The sequence below is a fragment of the Colobus angolensis genome, unplaced genomic scaffold (assembly GCF_000951035.1).
Source record: "Colobus angolensis palliatus isolate OR3802 unplaced genomic scaffold, Cang.pa_1.0 Scaffold241, whole genome shotgun sequence".
Classification (NCBI taxonomy): domain Eukaryota; kingdom Metazoa; phylum Chordata; class Mammalia; order Primates; family Cercopithecidae; genus Colobus; species Colobus angolensis.
Window position 1 is genome coordinate 2,999,584 of NW_012115611.1, and position 19,685 is coordinate 3,019,268.

The 19,685-nt window shown below is 40.6% G+C and overlaps 1 pseudogene; it reads right to left on the reverse strand.

Moving 5' to 3' along the window:
- Positions 1-1,058: 1,058 nt before the first annotated feature.
- Positions 1,059-19,685, reverse strand: part of LOC105514339 — a 21,106-nt pseudogene continuing 2,479 nt past the window's right edge.

The following is a 19,685-nucleotide window of genomic DNA, read 5'->3' on the forward strand; positions in this document are numbered from 1 at the left end:
CTGCCACAGTGTTCCAGAGATTCTCCATGCCACACATTCCACACAGAATAATGTCCTTTTTAAAAGCTCCCTTGCCTGGCTATGAGTAATGCTGTTCAGAGAACACCTCAGTCAGCTGATGAACAGTCCCTGAGCAAAAGTTGCTGACAAACGAATCCCACACTTAGCAGAAACAGCCACCTCCAGTACCCCTGGTGTGTTCCATCATTGGCTGGGAGAAGTCCAGGAAGCGTGTAGTCCATGCGTGAGTGCCACAGTGAATCCAAAGGTGCATCAACTGGAGACCATGGGACAACTCTGCTCTCTGTAAGCCGTTTTTTGTTTGTTCGTTTGTTTTGTTTTTGTTTTTACACGGGTAAATTCTTTAGTGGTGATTCGTGAGATTTTGGTGCACCCATCACCTGAGTAGTATACACTGAACTATATTTGTAGTCTTTTATGTCTCACCCTCTTTCCACTCTATCCCCCTGAGTCCCCAGAGTCCATTATATCATTCTTACGCCTTTGAATCTTCATACCTTAACTCCCACTTATGAGTGAGAATGTACGGTGTTTGGTTTTCCATACTTGAGTTACTTCACTTACAATAGTAGTTTTTAATCTAATCCAGGTGATGGCAAATATCATTAATTATTTCCTTTTTATGGCTGAGAAGTATTCCATTGTGTATATATATACTGCAATTTCTTTATCCACTCGATTGATGGGCATTTAGGTTGGTTCCAAGTTTTTGCAATTACAAATTGTGCTGTTATAAACATGTGTGTGCAAGTGTCTTTTTTGTATAATGACTTCTTTTCCTCTGAGTAGATACCCAGTAGTGAATTGCTGGGTCAAATGGTAGATCTACTTTTATTTATTTATTTGTTTATTTATTTACACTTGGCAGAGCTAGCAGAGGTTTTATTCGGGGGGAAAAAACTGAATTGTTTTGCAGCTGTAGGCATGGTCAAGGGGAGTACCCCAGGCACTAAACTCCTCCCACGGGTGGGCTGGGGGCCAGGGCTGAGTCTCAGGTGGGTCTCCTGTTCCTTGTGCTCCCCTGCACAGCGCCTCCCTCACTGGCTCTGGGGCAGTCCCCAGGAAGGGTAGGGTGGGAGGGGCTGCCCTGACTGTTCCCTTGGGCAGGACATTAGAGGATTTGGAGACTCAGACATCAGCTTCCCATCCCGGGTCTTGATCTTCACAACTACGACCCTGGTGGAGGTGGTGCAGTCGAAGGAGCTGGAGTCCGCGCCAGAGCCAAAGCTGGAGCCCAGGCGGTAGCTGAGGCTGGGGCTTATGAGGCCCCGTTAGGCGGAGCTCAGAATACCTGCATAGCCCCTGGTGGTCTTCGTATGGATACTCATGTTCTGCATCCCAGACTCCAGCCAGCTCTCCTAGCCCTCGAGCAGCTTCCTGTAGGTGGCGATCTTGATGTCCAGGGCCAGCTTAACTTTCATCATCTCCCAGTACTCAGGCAGTTGCCGCGCCATGCCCTGCTTGGCTCGCTGCAGGCCGTCCTCCAGCTTGGCATTGGCATCCTTAACGGCCAGTGCCTCGTGCCGTTCAGCATCTGCCGTGGCGGTCTCCAGGGAAACCCTCTGGCCTTTGAGTCCCTCAATTTCAGCCTGGAGCCAGCTGATGTTCCTGTTCATCTCGGAGATCTGTCTTTGAAATATCAAAAATAATATTACTTTCAATATCACAGGGGTGTACACCCCTTCTGTGATATTGTTTACACACTCCCTGTGATATTGTTTATAATTTCCAATGAAGAAGAGGATACTACTTTCAATATTGCAGGGGGTATACACTCCCCTGTAATGTTGTTCCTAATATCCAAGGGTAGAAAAAATAATGTTACTCCCAATATCACAGGGGCTGTACACCATTCCCTGTGATATTATTTCTAATATCCGGGGAAGAGGAGAAAATGATATTACTCTCAGTATTACAAGGGGTGTACACTCCCCCTGTGATATTGTTTCTAATATCCAAGAGAGGAGAGGATATTACTCCAAATACCACAGGGCATGTACACCCCCCTGTGATATTGTTTTTAGTATCCAGATTGGGAAAGGATGATATTACTTTCAATGTCGCATGGGGTGTACATACCCCCTGTGATATTGTTCCTAATATACAGAAGGGGAGAGGATAATATTGCTCCCCAATATTGCAGGGAGTTTCCACCCTCCCCAGTGATATTGTTCCTAATATGAAGGGAGAAAGAAAATGATATTACTTTCAATATCGCAGGGGGGTGTGCACCCCTTCTGTGATATTGTTCCTAATATCCAGGAAGGAAGAGAATGATCTTACTCCCAATTTGGCAGAAGTGAACACCCCCCGCCCCATAATATTGTTGCTAATATCCAGGAAGAGAAAAAGTAATATTACTCCAATATTGCAGGGGGTGTGAACTTCCCCTGTGATATTGTTCCTAATATCCATGGAAAGAGGGGATGATCTTACTCCCCATATCGCAGGGAGTGTACATCCTTCCTGTGACATTATTCCTAATATCTAGAAGAAGGGAGGATGATATTATCCCCAATACTGCTGGGGGTGTGCACCCACTTTGTGATATTGTTCCTAATATCAAGTTGGGGAGAGGATGATATTACTCGCAATATAACAGAAGGTGTACACCCCTCCTGTGATATTGCTCCTAATATTCAGGGGAGGAGAGAATGATATTACTGTTAATATCACAGAGGATTTACATGCCCCCTGTGATGTTGTTTCTAATATCAAGGTGCAGAGAGGACAATATCACTTTCAATATCACAGGGGGTGTAAACACCCCCTTTGTGAGATTGTTTCTAACATCAAGTGGAGAAGAGGATGATATTACTCACAATACAGCAGGGGGTGTACACACCTCCTGTGATATTGTTCCTAATATTCAGGGGAGGAGAGAATTATATTACCGTCAATATCGCAGAGGGTTTATCCACCCCACGTGATATTGTTTCTAATATCAAGGGGCAGATAGGATGATATTACTCCCAATATCACAGGAGGTGTAACTCTTCCTGTGATATATTCCTTAATATCCAGGTGGAGAGAGGATGATATTACTCACAATATTGCAGGGGATGTACACTCCCCTTTGTGATATTGTTTCTAACATTTAGGGGGAGAGAAGATAATATTACTCTCAATATCGCAGGAGGTGTGCACCTACCCTGTGATATTATTCATAATACTCAGGGGGGAAGAGGATGATATTACTTCCAGTATTACAGGAAGTGCAGACCCTGTCCCTGTAATATCATTTCTAATATCCAGGAGGAGAGAGGATGACATTACTCCCAATATCACAGGGTGGGGGGTGTACAACCCCTCTGCGATATTTTTCCAAATATTGGGGAGGTAAATGATGTTACTTCCAGTATCACAGCAGGTGTACAACTTTCTTGTTACTGTTTTTAATATCCAGGGGAAAAGAGGAGGGTATGACTCCCATTTACTTCCCAAAGGGGTAAGTAAATGACATGACTCCCAATATTGCAGGGGGTGTACACCCTCACTGTTATATTGTTCCTAATACGTAGAGAGGAGAGGATAATATTACTCCCAATATCCCAGGTGTTGTACACCCCTTCTTTGAAATTTTTTCTAATATCCAGGGGAGGAGAGGATGACATTACTCTCAATACTGCAGGGGGTGTACACCCTCCCTGTGATATTGTTCCTAATATTTAGGTTGGGAGAAAATAATATTGCTTCCACTATCATAGAAGGTGTACACCCCCTGTGATACTGTTTTTAATATACATAATTTTCATATATTATATTAAAAAATAATATTACTCTCAATATCGCATGGATTGTACACACCACCTCCCACCATGATATAGTTCTTTATATCCAAGGGGAATGAGGATGATATTACTTTCAATATCAGAGGGGTTGTACACGCCCCTGTGATATAGCTCCTAATATCCAGGGAGGGAGAGGATATTACTCCCAATATAGCAGGGGTTGTTCACCTTCCCTGTGATATTGTTCCTAATATCTAGAAAAAGAGAGGTTGATATCACTCTTCATATCGCAAAGGGTGTACACCACCACCCAAGATATTGTTCCTAATATCCAGAAAGAGTATAAGTGATATCATTCCCAACATCACAGGGGTGTACACCCTCATGATAAGGTTTCTAATATCCATTTGGGGAGAGGATAATATTACTCCAAATACCGCAGCAAGTGTACAACTTTCCTGTGATATTGTTTTTAAATATAAAAAGGGGAGAGGATATTACTCCCAACATAGCAGGGGGTGTAAATCCCCCCAAAATATTATTTCTAATGCTGTGGTGGAGAGAGGATATTACTATCAATATCATAGGGTATTTAAACACCTGTGATAATTGTTCTTAATTTCCAGGGAAGAAGAAATTAATATTACTTTCCATATTGCAAGGGTGTACACCTCCCTGTGATATTGTTTTTAATATCCAAGGGGGAAGAAAAATAACATTACTCCCAATATCATCAGCCTGAACACTCCTCCTGTGATATTGTTTCTATTATCTAAGGGGGAAGAAAATAATATTACTCTCAATATTGCAGGGGGTGTACCCTACCCCTGTGATATTGTTTCTAACATCCAGGAGAGGAGAGGATGATATTACTCCCAATATAGCATGGCATGTAAAACTCCCTGTGATATTGTTTTTAATATCCAGGTTGAAAGAATGATATTACTTGCAATATTGCATAGGGTGTACACACTTACCATGATATTGTTCCTAATATACAGAGTGGGAAATGTTGATATTACTCTTACTATTACTCCTAATATTGCAGGGAGTTTACACACTCCCCTGTGATATTGTTTCTGTATGAAAGGAGAAAGAGGATTATATTAATTTCAATATTACAGTAGGTGTACACCTTCCCAGTGATATTTTTCTTAATATTTAGGTGGGGAGAGGATATTACTTTCAATATCTCCAGGTGTGTACACTTTCCCTCTGATATTTTCCTAATAGCCGGGGGAAGAGAGAATGATATTACTCTCAGTATCCCAGAGGGTGTACACACCCCCTGTGTTATTGTTCTTAATATTTAAGTTGGGAGAAAATGATATTACATTCAAGATTGCAGGGGATGTACACCCCCCTGGTGATATTGTTTCTAATATCCAGGGGCAGAGATTATAATATTACTCCCACTATTGCAGAGGGTGTACATCTCCCCCTGTGATATTGTTTCTAATATCCAAGCCAGGATAAAATGATTTTACTCCTAATATCAAAGGCGGCATACAACCCCTTTGTGATACTGTTTCTAATATACAGGGAGAAAGAGGATGATATTAATTTCAATATCACAGGAGTTGTACACCCACCCACTCCACCCGTTATGTAGCTTCTAAAATCCAGGGAGAAAGAAGATATTACTCCCAATATAGCAGGAGGTTTAAACCACCCCTGTGATATTGTTCTTAGTGTCAAGTCAGGGGGAGCTGATGATATCACTCCCAATACTAGCAGGGGTTTACAACCCACCTTTGATATTGTTCATTATAGCCAGGGGGAATAAATGCTATCTCCCCCAATATTGCAGAGGGTGTATACCCCCTTTGTGATATTGTTCCTGGTATCTGGGGGGGAAGAGGATGGTATTACTTCCAATGTCAGAGGGGGTATGTGCTCCCACTGTGACATTGTTCCTAATATCCAGAAGGAAAGAGGATGATATTATTCCCAATATCAGAGGCAGTGTACACCTATTCTGTGATATTGTTCCTAATATTCAGAGGAGAGGATGATCTTACTACCAATATTCCCCCTGTAATATTATTTCTAATATCAAACAGGGAAGAGGATGATATTAATCCCAATATTGCAGGGGATTTACACAACCCCTGTGGTATTTGCAGAGACCAGCTAGGTCAGGGAGACCCTAACCCAGTGGTGCTAGAGGAATTAAAGACACACACACAGAAATATAGAGGTGTGAAATGGGAAATCAGGGGTCTCACAGCCTTCAGAGCTGAGAGCCTTGAACAGAGATGTTCCCACATATTTATTAATAACAAGCCAGTCATTAGCATTGTTTCTATAGATATTAGATTAACTAAAAGTATCCCTTATGGAAAATGAAGGAATGGGCCAAATAAAGGGATGGGTTTGGCTAGTTATCTGCAGCAGGAGCGTGTCCTTAAGGTACATATTGCTCATGCTATTGTTTGTGAGTTAAGAATGCCTTTAAGCAGTTTTCCACCCTGGATGGGCCAGATGTTCCTTGCCCTTATTCCAGTAAACCCACAGCCTTTCAGCGTGGGTGTTATGGCCATCACAAACATGTCACAATGTTGCAGAGATTTTGTTTATGGCCAGTTTTGGGGTCAGTTTATGTCCAGATTTTGGGGGGCCTGTTTCCAACATGTCCCCCTTCTTTGATTTGTAAAGCAATAACAGCAAGGGCAGCTTTGTCATGCTACTTCTCACAGGAGTTAGGATCCGCATCTGCAGACTATACAAAGACAAACAACACACATTAAAAGCACAATCATTATTGAAATCACAGAGCTTCCAAGTGTTTTTATCCAATTTAATGGGTTGATAGCTGCTAATCTGTCTGTAGATACTTTAAGCACTCTAGTTCCTGGTATTAGGGTCAGGTGTGCCTGGGATGCTTTAAATATTTGTTCTTTTACTTTTGCAATATCCAAAGACAAGTTTATGGAGTGTTGTTTTCGATGCTTTTTTATTCTTCCCCAAATTTTGATCTTATTAAGCGCTATTAATAGTTTGCACAAATCCTTATGTTTAGTTCCTACAACGAGCCATATCATTTGAGGTTGAAGTGCCACCGTACCACCGTGGTTTCAGATAATAGGAACTTTTGTCATATTTCTTATCATTTTTACCATTTGACCATTTTGTTCAGACCATCTGAACATAGTGTTGCCATGGCACGCAGACTGAGAGGTTCAATTTAAACATCCCCTTAAGGGACCAAATAATAATAATTCCATAGGAAATGTTGTGCAGCACATCTACCTGTTCTGTAATGTAATCTTTCTAAGCAAGTGTGTTTATTTTTTCTGACCAGGTTCAATTTTATTTAAAAATAGGTTTCTGAGGGTGGTATGCCTCAATTATAGGAGCAAATTTATTACGGTAAATACTGAGATCAGAAAGTATGTGTAACTGTGTCATAGAGTGATTTTATCCAGGCAGTATTGCCAGCCAAGATTGATAAATATGCCCAATAAGTATAATTGTTCTCTGTGTCAGCCCTTGTTGAAGGAATAGTCACAGCAATGGTGATCATCATTATCATAGCTATCATTAAATTATTCATTGTAACTGGTGGTTCCGCTTTCCTCAGGTTTTTTTTCTGCCATCTGTGACAGCTTCTTGATCTGTCCCAGGTCAGTGATTGTGTTTGACAGGTGTTGCTCGTAACAGCTGGGGTCCTGCTTAGTGTCAGTCTCAACATGGCTGCAACTGCGGGGGATGGGGTCCTCAGGATCCTCCCGGAATCTCTTCCTTGGCATCTGGCTCATTATAAGGTTTTAGGTGTCTTGATGGTATCCAAATCAGCTGTTGATTTTGGCCTGGAGAAATACAAGCATAACCTCTACCACAAGTTATTATTTTACCTATTTCCCAACTTTTTGTTACCAGTTCTCTCCACCAAACCAATTGTTTTGCTTCTGGCTTTGCAGTTGGTTTCTGTAGATGCTGTTCAGCTGCTGATAACATCTAGCCTTTGGGCAGGCTTTAAAAATTTAAAGTTAATAATGCTAGATTCAGTTGCATCTATAGTGTTCCCTATTTTCTCTTTTCCCCCTCTGCTTTTGCAACTGCTATTTTAGGGAGAGATTAATTTTTTTTTTACTATGGCTTGTCCTTGAGAATTGTATGGAATACTAGTAATATGTTTAATATTTCACATAGAGAAAAGTGTAGCTAGATCTTGGCTAGTATAGCCTGGGGCATTATCTGTTTTAATAGAAGCTGGAATGCCCATTGCTGCAAAACACTGCAAAAGGTGACGTTTAACACAGACAGAAGACTCTCCTGATTGGCATGTAGCATATAGTCCAGACAAAGTGAGAAAAGTGTCCACACATACATGTACATAAGCTAGTCTCCCAAACGAATGAACATGTGTGACATCCATTTGCCAATGAGAGGCTCCAATCCTCAGGGATTAACTCCTCCTGTAAAAGATGAGGAATGCATCCTTTGGCAAGTTGGGCATCACTGGATAATAGCTTTAGCTTGTTTCTAGGTTATGCTGTATCTGCATTTGAGACCACAGGCATTAACACGGGTTAAATTGTGAAAATGTCTACCATGAGATATGGCATTAGCAAGTAGGCCATCAGCCATTTGATTCCCTTTAGTCAAAGGTTCTGGAAGAGGTGTATGAGCCCTAATGTGAGTGATGTAAAAAGGGTGCATTCTACTTCTAACTGCTGTTTGTAATTGGGTAAATAAAGTCATCAGTTGTTCATCTGTATGAAATCACAACTGAGCATTTTCAATTAACTGTGTGAAATGAACCATGTATGAAGAATCAGAAATCACATTAATAGGCATATCAAAAACAGTCAATACTTGAATTACAGCTGCAAGCTCTGCTTTTTGAGCTGAAGTATAGGACATCTGGAAAACTTTACCTTTTTATCCAGAATAAGAAGCTTTACCGTTACTAGACACATCTGTAAAAAAATGAAAATGCTTAGCAGGCTTCATTTTGTTTACTGCAGGAATTGCAAATGCAAACCATTCACAGTCTTGCTCAGTTAAGGGGATAGTAAAGAAACAGTCTTTTAAATCTATGAATATTAAGGGCCAATTTTAAGTCCTCTGAAGCCTCCAGTTTCTTTTTACTCAGCAGCCATTGTTCTATTCAAATTGGCTTATCTGTTAACCATTTTAAAGGTATTGGTTCTGGAGGCTTAACAATGGCCACTATCAAAAATGATATCCTAATCTTTGGTGGGAGCTTTGTTTTTCCCCTTGAAGTAGTTCTTCCAAACCTCGCAAATCTTTTTTTAGTTCCGTACCAAGGATATACCCCATTTCATGCATTATATATTGACACTGAGGGCCATATAATTGTTCTGGAATTAGAACTTGTGTTCTCCGTTGTTGCAATAAATCTCTCCCCCATAAATTTATAGGTACAGAAGTTATAATTGGTTGAATAGTCCCAGGTTGTCCATCAAATCCTTCATGATGTAAAATACTACTTTGATATACTTCAGGGGCTTTACCAACTCCAACTATGTTAAATTGAGTGGGTTGAATTGACCACATGGATGGCCAGTGCTGTAGAGAAATGACTGAAATGTCTGCTCCTGTATTTACCAAATCTTTAAATCTTTTTCCCTTAATAGTTATTTTAAATGTAGGACATTTATCAGTCATTTGATTTACCAATAAACTGCTTTGCCTTGTTTATTCATGCTTCCAAATCCTCTTGTTTGTTTAATTTTACTTTTTCCCATTCCCACATGTGGCACAATCAGGAGCTGTGCTATGCTCTCTTCTGGCTCTGCTTTCCAGGGAACAGAAGTAGATACAACAATTTGAATTTCCCCATTGTAATTTGAATCAATGACTCCTGTATGTATTTGTACCCCTTTTAAATTTAAACTAGACCTTCCTAAAAGTAATCCTATCACCCCTGCTGGCAAGGGTCCACAGACTCCTGTTGGGACCTTTTGCAGGGGTTCCCCAGGCAGAAGACTCACAGCTTTTGTGCAACATAAATCTGCTGCAGCACTACTGGCTGTGGCGGAGGACAGACATTGAACAGGGATGAGGGAATGGCCTGAGCTGGAAATGCCCCAGTTTGGAATGGGACCCAAGATGGGCCCCTTGTGGTGTTTCCTGAAATTGGGTTCCCATCTTTATAAAACTTAGAGTGACACTGATTAGCCCAATGTTTTCCTTTTTTACATTTTGGACATATTTCAGGCTGAGCAGTTTTCTTTTTTCCCCTGTCTGGTGGCCTGACTTGCTGATTTTTTCTACATTCTTTTTTAATATGACCATGCTTCCCACAATTAAAACAAGCTCCAGGAAATGGAGTATTTCCTTTATCCACTCTCAGTCCTGCCATTGCCTGTGCTAGCAAAGTAACCTTATGCAGATTACCTCCGATACCATCACAGGCCTTGATATAATCAACTAAATGTGCTTTCCCAAATTTAAAAGGAAAAGACTCAAATGTAGTTATAATATTTCCCTGTTGATCTGGGGGGTGTATTCTAACAGGGAACTGTCAAGCCTCTATATCACCCTTTCATCTATCTTGCTGAATTTCTGCCTCAATACAACTAAGAGTGGTCACTTGAGGTGCTGCTTGAACAGTCAGTGGGGCAACTACTTTCACCCAGTGTCTTCCAGAAAAGAAAGATCTGGAGGATCTTTTTCTTCAAAATAATAAGGAGGCAGTGCAGAAAGGTAGAGATAAATATCTCCCTCCTTTGCCGCTTTAGCTTTAGCTAGCAAGCAAACCTGCTCTGTAACCTCTTCTGTTACTTTATTATACTCTCCTTCCTCCTCATAATCAGTGTGAAAAAGTTGCAAGGTAGAGCAAACCAGAGCCCACACTTGTACCATTGTTACCCTGATGCTTTCAAGCTCCCTTTTACTCACCACTGGGATTGTTTTAAGAGTACTCAGGTGTCCTCAAGCTAGTTTCACGTTCTCCAACCATCACTCCAGCAACCCTCTGACCTGAATTCGAGCCCCACATTGGGCGCCACTCACCAAAGCCAGCTCGGTCAGGGTGACCCTAACCCAGAAGCGCTAGAGGAATTAAAGACATACACACAGAAATATAGAGGTGTGAAGTAGGAAATCAGGGGTCTCAAAGCCTTCAGAGCTGAGAGCCTCAAACAGAGATTTACCTACATGTTTATTAACAGCAAGCCATTCATAGGCATTGTTTCTATAGATATTAGATTAACTAAAAGTATCCCTTATGGGCAAAAAAGGGATGGGCCGAAATAAACACATGTGTTTGTCGAGTTATCTGCAGCAGGAGCATGTCCTTAAGGCACAGATCTCTCATGCTATTGTTTGTGGTTTAAGAACACTTTTAAGTGGTTTTCAGCCCTGGGTGGGCCAGGTGTTCCTTGCCCTCATTCCAGTAAACTCATATTGATATTGAAAGTAGTATGTTACTCTCAATATATCAGGGGGTGTACACCCCTCCTCTGAGATTGTTTCTACTATCCAGTGGAAGAAAGAATGATATCACTTCCAGTATTGTATCTGTGTAAACCCCCTGTGATATTGTTCCTAGTATCTAGGAGACAAGAGGATGATATTACTCCCAATATCACAGGCCCCTATTTGTGATATCGTTTCTAGTATCCATGAGTGGATAGAGTAATATTACTGTCGATTCGCAGGGAGTGTACATCCACCTTGTGATATTTTTCATAATATTCAGGGGGGAAGAGGATGGTATTACTCCCAATATCACAGTGGGTGTAAAAAGCCCCTGTAATATTTTCCTTAACATCCAGGAGGGGAAAGGATGACATTACTCCCAATATAGCAGAAGGTGTACAAACCACTTTTGATAATGTTCTTAATATCCAGGAGTAGGGAAAATGATATTACTACCAATATCAGAGAAGGTGTAAAACTTTCCTGTAATATTGTTTTTAATATCCCAGGAAGGAGAGGATATTATTATTTTTAATATTGCAGGGGATTTAGATACATCCTGTGATATTGCTCTTAATATCCAGTGAAGGAGAGGATGATATTATTTTCAATATCGCCGGGGCTGTACACTTCTCTGTGATATTTTTCCTAATATCCAGTGGGGGAGACAAGAATATTACTCCCAATATAGCAGGGACTGTATGCTCCTCATATGATATTATTTCTAATATCCAGAATGGATATAAATAATATTACTCTCAATATTTAGGATGGGAAAGGATGACATTACTTGCAATATCACACAGGGCGTAACACCTCCTGTGATATTTTTTCTAATATAAAGGGGGGAAGATGATATTACTCCCAATATCGCAGGGAGTTTACACCTCCTCCTGTGATTTCTTTTTAATATGAAGGGAGAAAGAGGATTATATTACTTTCAATATCTCAGGGGTTGTATATCTTCCCAGTGATATTTTTTCTAATATGCAGGAAGGGGAGGATGATATTACTATTAATATTGCAGGGGGTATACACTCACTTTGTGATATTGTTCCTAATATTTAGGTGGAGAGAGGATAATATTAGTTTTAATATCCCAGGGGTTGTATACCCCCACTTTGATATTTTTCCTAATATTTAGGGAAGGAGAGGATAATATTACTCTCAATATTATAGGGAGGGAAGCTCCTCTGTGATATTTTTCTTAGTATTTAGGTTGAGAGAAAATGATATTACTCCCGATATCGCAGAGGGAGTACACCACCCTACACCACTCCTGGTAATATTGTTTCTAATATTGAAGGGCGGAGATGATGATAGTACTCCTACTATAAAAGGAGATGTACACCCTCTCTGTGATATTGCTCCTAATATCCAGGGATGAAGAGGATGATATTACTTGCAATATTGCAGCAGGTGTACAACTTTCCTGCAATATTGTTTTTAATATCCAAGGTGGAGAGGATGATATTACTCTCAATATCGCAAGGGGTGTACACCCCCTGAAATTTTGTTCCTAATATCTGGGGAGGAGAGGATGAAATTGCTACCAATATCACTGGGGTTTTACACACCCCATGTTATATTATTCCTAATTTCCAGTGAAGGAGAGGATGATATTACTTTGATTATCACAGAGGGTGCACACTCCCCTGTGATATTGTTCCAAATATCCAGGGAAGGAGAGGATAATGTTACTGCCAATATCAGAGAGGCTGTACACCTTCCCTGTTATATTATTTCTAATATCCCAGGGGGAAAGAAAATGATATTAATCTCAATATCACAGGGGGTGAACACTCCCCCTTTAATATTATTTCTAATACCCAGGAGAAGACAGGATGATGTTACTTCCAATATTGCAGGGCTTGTACACCCCCCTGAGATATCATTTTTATATCCAGGTTGGGAGAGAATGATATTACTTGCAATATCACACAGGGTGTACGATATCACACCCTTCATGATACTCTTCCTAATATACAGGGAGGGAGAGGATGATATTACTTCCAATATCTTAGGGAGTTTACACCCAGCCCTGTGATATTGTTTCTAATATGAAGGGGGGAAGAGGATTATATTACTTTCAGTATTGCAGTTTTGTACACTTTCTCTGTGATATGTTCCCTAATATTAAAGCGGGGAGAGGATATTACTCCCAATATCACAGGGGTTACACTCCCTCTGTGATATTGCTTCTACTACACAGGGGAGGAGGAGAGGATGATATGACTCCCAATATCGCAGGAGGAGGACACCCTCCCTGTGATATTGTTCCTAACATTTACGGAGGGGAGAAAATGATGTTACTCCCAATATCCCACGGGTTGTACACCCGCCCTTTAAAAGGAAAAGAGAAGATTATATTACTCTCAATATCGCAGGGAGTGTACACCCCCCTATGATATTGTTCTTAATTTCCATGGGGGAAAAAAAGAATATTACTTCCAATGTCGCAGGGGTGTACACCCTTGCTTTGACATTGTGTTAAATATTCAGAGGAGGAGAAGATGATATTACCCCCAATATGGCAGGGGGTGTACACTTCTCTCGTAATATTGTTTATAATATCCAGGAGGAAAGAGGAATATATTACTCCCAATATCGCAAAAGGCGTACAACCTTTCTGTGATAGTGTTCCTAATATCCGGGGGTGAGAAAATGATACTACTTCAAACATCACAGGAGATGTTTATCCCCTCCCCGGTGTTACAGTTCCTAATATCCACGGAAAGAGACGATGATATTACTACGAATGTTTCAGGGATGTACACCCACCCCCTGATATTGTTCCCAAAATCCAGGAGAGAAAAGTATGATATCACTCCCAATATCGCAGAAGGTGTACACCACTTCTGTGATATTGTTCCTAATATACAGTGGGTGAAAGGATATTACTGTCAATATCACAGGGGTTTTAGTCGCTACCTGTGATATTGTTCCTAATATCAAGGGGAGGAGAATATTATATTACTCCCAATATCAGAGGCAGTGTACACTTCCCTTGTGACATTGTTTCTAATATTAAGTGGAAGAAATCATAACATTACTTGCAATATCGCAGGGGTGTAAACACCCCTGTGATATTGTTTCTAATATACAGGGGGTGAGAGGATGAAATTACTCCCAATATCGCAGAAGGTGTATACCCCTTCTTGTGATATTGTTTGTAATATCCAGAAGTAGGTAGAATGATATTATTCCTGATATCGCAGGGGCTGTGTACCTCCCGCCCCCATAATATTGTTCCTAATATCCAGGAGGGGAAAGAATATATTACTCCCAAAATCGCAGGGGTGTACACCTCCTTTAAAATATGGTTCCTAATATCGGGGTGGGGGAGAAAAACATATTTCTCCCAATATCGCAGAAGGTGTACAACTTTCTTGTAATATTGTTTTTAATATCGAGGTTGAGAGAGGATGACACTACTTTCAATATCGCAGGGGATTTACACGAACCCTGTGATATTGTTCCTAATATCCAGTGATGAAGAGGATGATATTACTTTCAATATGGCAGGGCGTGTACACCCCCTTGTGATATTCTTCCTAATATCAAGGGAGGTGGGAGAGGAGAATATTACTCCCAATATCGCAGGAGCTGCACACCACCTTGTGATATTGTTTCTAATATCCAGAGTGGGCATAAATGATATTACTCTCAACATCACAGGGAATTTACACCCCCTTGCCTCATAATATCGTTCCTAGTATGAAGGGAGGGAGAGGATGATATTACTTTCAATATCGCAGGAGGTGTATAACCATTCTGTGATATTGTTCCTATTATCCAGGAGGGGAGAGAGTGATATTACTCCCAATATCTCAGTGAGTGTACACCCACCCGACTCCCACCGCGTGATATTGTTTCTAATATCCTGGGAGAAAGAGGATGACATTGCTTTCAATATCGCAAGGAGTGCACACTCCGCCTGTGTTATTCTTTCTAATATCAAAAGTTAAGAGGCTGACGTTACTCCCAATGCTGCAGAAGGGGAACGCCCCTTCTACAATATTGTTTATACTATCCAGGAAGGGAAAGAATGATATTCCTCAAATTATCACAGGAAGTGTACAACCTTCTATGATATTATTCCTAATATCCAGGGAAAGAGAGGATGATATGAATCCCAATATCGCAGGGTGGGTGTGTACACGCCCCCCTGTGATATTGTTTCTAATATCAAAGAAGCGAGGATGATATTGCTCCCAATATTGCAGGGGGTGTACACCTGCCATGTGATAGGGTTCCTAATATCCAGGGGGGAAGAGAATGATATTACTCAGGGGGTGTACACACCCCCTGTGAGATTGTTTCTAATATCCAGTAGAAGAGGGGATATTACTCCCAATATCACAAAAGGTGTAAACATCCCCTGTGATGTGATTTTTTTCCTAATATTCAGGAAAGAGGAGATCATATTACTCCCAATATTATACAGTGTGTACAACCCCTCTGTGATATTGTTCCTAAAATCCAGAAAGAAGACGATGATATTGCTTCCAATGTCAAAGGGGATGTACAATTTTTCTGTGATATTTTCCCTGTTATCCAGAAAAAAGAGGAGGATATTACTCCCAATGTCGCAGGGAGTGAGCACCACCCTTGTGATATTATTCCTAATATGCAGAAAGAAAGAGGGTGATATTATTCTTTATATCGCAGTAGGTATACACTCCCCCTCTCATATTGTTCATAATATCCAGGAGGAAAGAGATTGATATTACTCCCAATATCGCAGGGACTGTAAAACCTTTCTGTAATATTGTTTCTAATATCTAAGGGGAGAGAGGATGATATTACTCCCTATGTTGCAGAAGGTGTAAAACCCCCCTATGACATTGTTACTAATATCCAAAATGAAAGAGAATAATAGTACTCCAATATCGCAAGAGGTGTACATCCCCCTGTGATATTGTTCCTAATATCCAGGGTGGAAGACGATGATATTACACCAAATATCGCAAGGAGTGTACACCCTTCCTGTAATATTGTTTCTAATATCCAGGAGTAGAGAGAATGTTAGGCCCAATATTGCAGGGGGTTTAAACCCCTCCTGTGATGTTATTTTAATATCCAGCAGTGGAGATTATATTATTCCCAGTATCGCAGGGGGTGTATACCCCCATGGTGATATTTTTCCTAATATCCAGAAGGAGAGAGACTGACATTACTCCCAATGTCATAGGGGGTTTACACCCCCCTGCGTTCTAAAGTGTTTTCTATAGTATATCATCTATAATTTGCATGAATGCCCCCACGAAACCACTGAAATGTCATTCCAATGTTTTATTTTATAGAATGAGATTTTTGACACAAATTCATGTAAGAGTCCAAAAGGACAATTTGGTGATTTGCCAAATTAGTGTAAGTGACAGGAGTGAAGCAGCTGCCCGTATGCAATACCCAGATATTGTTCGTAACATCCAAGGGGAAAGACAATGATATTACACCTAATATCACAGAAGGTTTACAAATCCCCTGTGATATTGTTCCTAATTTCCAAAGGAAGAGTGGGTCATGTAACTCCCAATATCGCAGGGAGTGTCCACTACTCCTGTAATATGGTTCTGAATATCCAATAAGAGAGAGGATGATATTACTCCCAACATCACAGAAAGGGTACACCACCCGTCTGATATTGTTCCTAATATCCATAAAGGGAGAGTCAGGGTATTACTTCCCAAATCACAAGGGTTGTATGTCCCACCTGTGATATTCTTTCTAGTATCCAGGTGAAAAAAGAACAGCCAGTGGGGGAGGGGTTGCTGTTACTATCATCCTGTTTTATTTTGCATATTAAGAACAATATCACAGGGGGGTGTACACCCCTTGCAATATTGAAAGTAATATTACCTTTTTGGGCCTCTGCATAAAGGCAAATTAAAGACATTATCAGACAGATACTAAAGACAATATCACAGGGTTATGTACATACCCTGAGATATTCAAAGTAATGTCATGATCTCCTTCCCTGGATATTAGAAGCAATATCACAGGGAGAGTGTACATCCCCTCTGATATTGGGAGTAATAATCATCCACTTCCTCTCTCAATACCAGGAACAATATCACAGGGAGTTGTACAACCCTGTGATATTGAAAGTAATATCATTCTCTCCCTTCCTGGATATTAGAAAATATATCACAGGAGGGGTGTACACCCTTTGCGATATTGGGAGTAATATTATCTTTTCTTTTCCTGGATATTAGCAACAATATCACAGGGAAAGTGTACACTCTCTGAGATGTTGGGAGTGCTATCATCATCTCTGCCTCTGGATATTAGAAAGAATATCACAGGAGGGGTGTACATCCTGTGCGATATTGGGAGTAATAACATTCTCTCCCCTTCTGTGATATTAATATCAACACAGAATACGTTTATGCCCCCCTGCGATGTTGGGGGTAATATTATCCTTTTTTGCTGCTGAATATTAGGAATAATATCACCAGGGGGTTGTACATTCCGTGCAATATTGAGCATAATACAATTTTCTCTTTTCCTGAATATTAAAAACAATGTCTCAGAGGGTTGTACACTCCCTTTGATTTTGGGTGTAATATTATCCTCTTTCCTTCTGGATGCTATGAACAATATTACAGCGGGGTGTACACTCCATGCGATATTGGGAGCAGTATCATCCTCTTCTTCCCTAAATGTTAGAAACAATATGACAGCGGGGATGTACACTTCCTGTGATATTGAAAGTAATATCATCCTCTCCCTCCCTGAATATTAGGGACAATATCACAGGAAGCGTGTGCACCCTGAGCAATATTGGGAGTAATATCATCCACTTGTCCTCTGGATATTAAGAACAATATCACAGAAGGGGTGTACATCCCCTGCAATATTGGGAGTAATATCATCCTCACTTTTTCTAAATATTAGGAACAATATCACTGGGGGGTGTGTACACCTTCTGCTATTACAAGAGCAGTATCATGTTCTTTCTTCTTGGATATTAGGAACTATATTACAGGAAAGGTGTACAACCCCTGCAATATTGAAAGTAATATCAACCTCTTTCCCCCTGAATATTAGAAACAATATTAGAATACTAGAAACAATATTAGAATACTAGAAACAAACAGGCTAGGGGGTGTACACTCCCTGCGATATTGGGAGTAATATTATTTTCTCTCTGCTTGGATATTAGGAACAATATCACCGAAGTAATGTACACCCCCTGTGATATTGGGTGTAATATCACCCTCTCACTCCCTGGATAATAGCACGGGGCGGGGGGGACACCCACTGTGAAATTGGGCGTAATATGTTCCCCCTAAACAGATATTAGGAAACATATCATAGGGAGGGTGTACACTCCCTATGATATTGGAGGTAATATTCTCTTCCTTCTTGGATATTAGGAACAATATCACAGATGGGGTGTACACACTCTGCAATATTGGGAGTAATATCATCCTCTTCCCTTCTGGATATTAGGAACAACATCACAGGAGAAGTGTACACCCACTGTCATATTGGGAGTAATATCATCCTTTCAACCCCTGGATATTCCCAACAATATCAAAGAAAAATTGTACACCCTTTGTAATATTGGGAGTAATATTATTTTCTTCCCCCTGGATATTAGAAACAGTATTACAAAGAGGTGTACCACCCCCCTCCCCATGATATTACGAGTAATATTATCCTGCCTTCCTCGGATATTAGGAACAATTTTGCAAGAGGAATGTACACTCTCTGCAATATTGAAAGTTGTATAATCTTCTCCCCTCCTGTATATTAGGTACATTATTACACAGGTGGTGCATACCCTCTGCGATACTGAGAGTAATATTGTCTCTTCCCCTGGACATTAAGAACAACATCACGGGGTGGGTGGTGTACACCCCCTGTGATATTAGGAGTAACATTATCTTCTCTTCCTCTGGATATTAGTCACAATGTACAGGGGGTGTGTACACACTCTGAGATATTAGAAGTAATGTCATTCTCTCCCTGTTCTGGGTATTAGAAACAACATAACAGGTGGGTGTAAACGCCCTGTGATATTAGGAGTGATATCATCCTCTCCCCTTTTGGACATTAGGGACAATATCACAGGGGGAGCGTACATCCCTGCTATAATGGGATCTATAACATCCTCTCTTTTCCTGGGTATTAGGAACTATATCACAGATGAGGTGTACAACTTCTGTAATATTGAAAGTAATATCATCCTCTTACTCCCTGAATATTAGGAACAATATCATAGGAAAGGTGTACACCTTCTGTGATATTGGGAGTAATATCATTTTCCCTCTGCTTGGATGTTAGAAACCATCCTTCTTGATGAGGACAAATATATTCTCCATCTCTGTACACTTATTGATCTCATCCTCGTACTTGTTCTTGAAATTCTCCACCAGCCCCTGCATGTTGCCAAGCTCCGCCTCCAGCTTCAGCTTCTCCTAGCCCACAGTCTCCAGCTGCCACTGAAGGTTATTGATGTAGCTCTCCAACATGTTGTCCATGTTGTTTCAAGCCTTTTACTGCTGCAGGAGGCTCCACTTGGTCTCC